At 40.4% G+C, this 5,618-nt stretch overlaps 1 pseudogene; it reads right to left on the minus strand.

The window, feature by feature from the left end:
• Positions 1 to 842: 842 nt before the first annotated feature.
• On the minus strand, positions 843 to 1,439 carry LOC129502399 (MICOS complex subunit MIC26-like; annotated as a pseudogene).
• Positions 1,440 to 5,618: the final 4,179 nt, after the last annotated feature.

Consider the following 5,618-nt stretch of genomic DNA (forward strand, 5'->3'; position numbering starts at 1 on the left):
CCTTCCTTCCTTCCTTCCTTCCTTCTTAATAGCCATCCTGGAACACCTGAGTGGCTCAGTGGTTGAGCATCTGCCTTTGGCTCAGGTCATGATCCTAGGGTCCTGGGCTCGAGTCCTACATCAGGCTCCCCTCAAGGAGCTTGCTTCTCCCTCTGCCTGTGTCTCTGGTCTCTCATAGAAAATAAATAAAATCTTTAAAAAAAAATAATAGCCATCCTAAAAGATGTGAAGTGATATCTCATTATAGCTTTGATTTGCGTTTCCCTAATGATTGGTGATTTGAGTGCCTTTTCATGTACCATCATTGTCTTCTTTGGAAAAAATGTATATTCAGATTCTTTGCCCATTTTTTTTAAAGATTTATTTATTTATTTGAGAGGAGGGGGGCAGAGGGAGAGAGAATCCTGAAGCACACTTTTCACTGAGCTCAGAGCCTGACCCCAGGAAATCCCAGGACCCTGAGATCACTACCTGATCTCAAGAGTTGACCACCTGACTAAGCCACCCAGATGCCCCCCGCCCATTTTTTAATTGGATTGTTTTTTGCTATTCAGTTATATGAATTTTTTTTAATTTGGAATTTTAATTATGTACATAAATAGTAACATGAGAACGAGGAGTTCTAATGCTGGACATTATCTCTAGGTGAAAGGATTTCTGATTAGTCCACTTGTAGTATGGCATCACCCAAGATAACAAAGAAGCCTAGTATAGTTTTTCCTGAAGAAGAAAGCCAATTTACTACATTCAGTACTGACTTCTCTGCCATTCTTCTGTAGAAAATGCATGGAGTTTCCAATGTTTACCTATAACTGATTAAAATGGACAGAGCATGGAGCGTTCTACTTATTTCCAGGTGAATTCTTCACATTTCCTGGCTTTTGAAAGTTCTCCTGCCACAAATCTTCTACGACTATGTATCCTCATAAACCCCAGTCATATAATTTCTCCCCACTGACCTGGACAAATACGATGGCTTGTTGTGGATAATAAAGAGAGGCAGCTAGTCCCATGAACCCAGGTGGATACACCAGCTTCTTTATTTTTGAATCTCTACCCAAAAAGAGTCCAACAATGCCAGCAAAACCAGTAACACCAACTCTTGGAAGAAATCCAGGAGGTGCATTTTGGAGATATTCATAGCTGTCTAACCCCCATTGGACCAAGCTCTGCATCTTAGGCTTCATTTGTGAGTACATTTCCTGACATCAACTTGTATATGGCTTGCAATAATGTCAGAGATGTGAAATGCTTTCTTCAAGTTGGGTCCTTGGCTCCTCCACATATTTAGATTGACCCTCGGGAACTGAGTAGGGTGAAAGCTCATTAACCTTCACAGGAGTTTTTTGAGGTGAGTCCCTTTTAGGTGATGCATATACTTTGAAGGTGAGCTGACTCAGGCTGGCTGGCCCCCCAGACCTCAGAATTACCTTGAACATGTTGCTGGCAGAGGTGGCTCCAGTGGGCTATAGGAGGTTTTTTATATACTTTAGATATTAATCTATTATCATATATATGATTTGCAAATATTTCATCTCATTCAGTAGGTTGCCTTTTCGTTTTGTTGATGGTTTCCTTAGCATTGCAGTAGCTTGATGTAGTCCTACTTACTTATTTTTGCTTTTGATGTCAGAGACAAAAGGTCATCACCAAGACCAATGGCAATGAGCTTACTACCTGTTTTCTTGTAGGAGTTTTATGGTTTCTGCTCTTACATTCAAGTCTTTATGTATTTTGAGTTAATTATTGTGTTTGATTTAAGATAGTGGTTTATTTTCATTCTTTTGCATGTGGCTGTCCAGCTTTCTCAACACCATTTATTGAAGAGACAGTGCTTTCTTCACTAAATATTCTTGGTTTCTTTGTCATCAGTACTTGACTGTATACATGTGGGTTTATTTCTGAGTTCTCTGTTCTGCTTCACTGATCTATGCATCTGTTTTTATGTCAATATTGCACTATAATTACTATAATAGTTTGAAATCAGGAAGTATGATGCCTCTAGTTTCATCCTTCTTTCTCAAGATTACTTTTGCGATTGTGGTTTTTTTGTTGTCCCATACAAATTTGAGAATTATTTATTCTAGCTCTGTGAAAAATGTCATTGGAAGTTTAATGGAGATTGCATTGAATTTATAGATTGCTCTGAGAAGTATGGACATTTTAACAATATTGGTTCTTCCAATCCATGAGCACAGCATATCTTCCCATTCATTTGTGTCATCTTTAAATTCTTTCATCAAGGTCTTAGAGTTTTCAGTGTACAGGTCTTCCACCTCCATGGTTAAGTTTATTCCTAGGTATTTTATTCTTTTTGATGTAATTGTAAATGAGATTATTTTCTTAATTTCTCTTTCTAATAGTTTATTATTAGTGTATAGAAACCTAGTAGATTTTTATATTGATTTTGTATCTTGCAGCTTTACTGAATTTGTTTATTCTAATAGTTTTTTGTGTTTTTTTTTTTGTGGAGTTTCTATAATACCATGTCACATAGGCTTTTAAAAAAAGGAATATAAAAAACAAGGACTATAAAATGATGTTTAAAAAGCCCCCAAACACTTGGCACATATTGCAAATATTCAGAAAGGGGAATGACTTTTTTTTAAAAAGGGCAGCCGCGGTGTGTGGGGGGGTGGCGCTCAGCGGTTTAGCGCCGCCTTCAGCCCAGGACGTGATCCTGGTGTGATCCTGGAGACCAGGAATCGAGTCCCACATCCCGCATCCCACTTCGGGCGTCGGGATCCCTGCATGGAGCCTGCTTCTCCCTCTGCTTGTGTCTCTGACTCTCTCTCTCTGTCTCTCATGAATAAATAAATGAAATCTTTAAAAATAAAATGAGTCTTAATCTTCTGTCATTGAAGTTTAGGAGTTTAGTAAAAAGCTTACTTTTTTTCTTAAACATGTTTATGAGTCTGGATTTCTAGCTACCAGTTACCTTGGAGCAGGACTTTTTACTTTCAGCCCTCTGGTTCTCAACTGGGGCCAGTTTTGAACCTTCCGAGACATTTGACAATGTCTGAGACTTTTTTTTATTGTTACACCTGGTGGGGAAAGGGTTGTTGCTACCCTCTAGTAGGTAGAAGCCAGGGAGGGATGCATTAGACAACACCCCCACAACAAAGAATTATCTGGTACAAAATATCAATAGTGCCATTGTTGAGAAACCTTACGCTGGTCAAATTTAGCCAAGCAACTACAGAAATAACAACAGGGATCCTTCCTTTTTTTTTTTTTTTTTTTAAAGATTTTATTTATTTATTTATTCATGAGAGACAGAGAGAGGCAGAGACACAGGCAGAGGGAGAAGCAGGCTCCATGCTGGGAGCCCGACGCGGGACTCGATCCCTGGACTCCAGGATCACACACCCGGCCAAAGGCAGGCACCAAACCGCTGAGCCACCCAGGGATCCCCGGGATCCTTCCTTTTTAAAATCAAAATTCAAAACTGCAAATTTTAAGCAGTTTACAATTCATTAAGAAAAACAAAAAAACACCAGATAGTAAAGCTGTTTCATTATCTAGCAATATCTCACACTTACAGGCAATAAGAAAGGGCCTAGCAGGAAAGCACATACTTCCCTTACAGAGTCCCCTGAGTAATCAATTCCGGTCACCGGAGGCCAGCATTCACTGATTTACAAAGTTGAGTAGAATGGAAGTTTACTTTTTTTTTTTCTTCTTCATCATTTGACTCTGATCTTCCTCTTGCTGTTTTTCCTGCTCATGTTTTGGCTGATCTGAAGCCTGATTTGCACCTTGGCCTAATGAATGTCAATGTATATACCACTTAAAAAAATGAAACAGCCATAGTATGGTGTTTGCCTGGCATCTTGTCAGGGCATTGGGTACTACTGACTTGAAAGGAAGTACACCTGCTGAGTCACTGGTATTATCTCCTGCTACACCCTGCAGTTTCCATAGTGATGTTTCAGTGAATTGCACTCAACAGAACCTGACTGGAGAAAGACATGAGCAATTTCCTGTAATTTGAGCTTCTTTTAATCTAGAGATGGGAATATGATTTTAAGCATTTTTGAATTTAACTTTATCAGTCAAAATCTTTTGGAATAAAATGCAGAGATGTTTTAAGAAGTAAGTTTGTTAGGGCAAAACCCTGACAGGAAAGGAAGGAAATAAGGATGGAGGTGATGTGAAAGAGTTGCTTAAGGAGGTAGAGAAATGCTAGTGAATGCGTAAGATTGATAGTAACCTTCAGGAAAGAAAAGTCACATCAAATGCCCTGTTATTAAGTCTTGCCACTTGGTCAATTGCTATAGGCCTTATCTTTGATGGAACCAGAGAAAGCAGACTGTTATTCAACCAATTTTTTAATGATCCCTACTCATCATAGTATTTTAAGCAAAAAGAAAGGGGGTTTCCTGGTTGGCTACGTGAGTAGAGCATGAGACTCTTGATTGCAGGGTTGTAAGTTTGAGCCCCATGTTGGGTGTGGAGATTACTTAAATTCTTAAAAAAAAAAGGGGGGGGGAGGGAATACATCTGAAACTAATGTAACAGTATGTTAAGCAAACTGGAACTAAAATAAAAATTAAAAATCTAAAAAAAAAAAAAGAAAAAAAGAAGGGAAAGAGCAATTGATGTCCCCCTACTTGCTACCCATTTAGTGATGTGGACATGATGGGGTAACAGGGCTAGCTGAGGACAGGGCATGAGCATGGGGCAGCACATTGCCAATCTTTTTTTTTTTTTTTTTTAAAGATTTTACTTATTTATTCATGAGAAACACAGAGAGAAGCAGAGACACAGGCAGAGGGAGAAGCAGGCTCCATGCAGGGAGCCCGATGTGGGACTCATTCCCAGGTCTCCAGGATGAGGCTCTGGGCTAAAGGTGGTGCTAAACCGCTGAGCCACCCGGGCTGCCCTTATTTGTTTATTCTTAAAGATTTTACTTATTTATTCATGAAAGACACACACACACACAGAGGCAGACACAGGCAGAGGGAGAAGCAGGCTCCATGCAGGGAGCCCGATGTGGGACTCGATCTGGGGACTCCAGGATCACGCCCTGGGCCAAAGGCAGGTGCCAAACCGCTGAGCCACCCAGGGATCCCCTTGACAAGTTCTTGAAACAGGCAAAGGGACATTCCTCTATGGACGCAACTGCCTCAATGTTCATACTTTGCTAAGGGCAAAAGGTAATCATAGCCCGACCCCCAGGAGCCTGTAAGTCTACTTTGACATATAAAAATTCCTTTAGAAATTTCCCTTTATTTCTAAACCCCAAGATACGTGTTGGTAACCATCCCCCAAGCACATGGCCTACCGATACACATCTGAAGTGTCTCATGACTCAAGTTTTATTAGATGGTAATAAGTGACCTTTTCCCAACCATAGCTAGCCCCCTCAAGGTCCTGGAAACCTTGCTTCCAAAATTCCTTAGAGCGTACGCTATCCCCAGACCCTTCCCAACTCCAAGGTATATAATCAGCCACCCCTCACTGGCCCGGGGCAGCAGCTCTTCCTGCCCAGGGGTCCTGTCCCCAGGCTTTAATAAAACCACCATTTTGCACCAAAGATGTCTTAAGAATTCTTTCTTGGTCATTGGCTCCAGACCTCACCTATATTCCAAAACTTCATCAGACATAGAACCATC

This window comes from Nyctereutes procyonoides, unplaced genomic scaffold, assembly GCF_905146905.1.
Source record: "Nyctereutes procyonoides isolate TBG_1078 unplaced genomic scaffold, NYPRO_anot_genome, whole genome shotgun sequence".
Classification (NCBI taxonomy): Eukaryota; Metazoa; Chordata; class Mammalia; order Carnivora; family Canidae; genus Nyctereutes; species Nyctereutes procyonoides.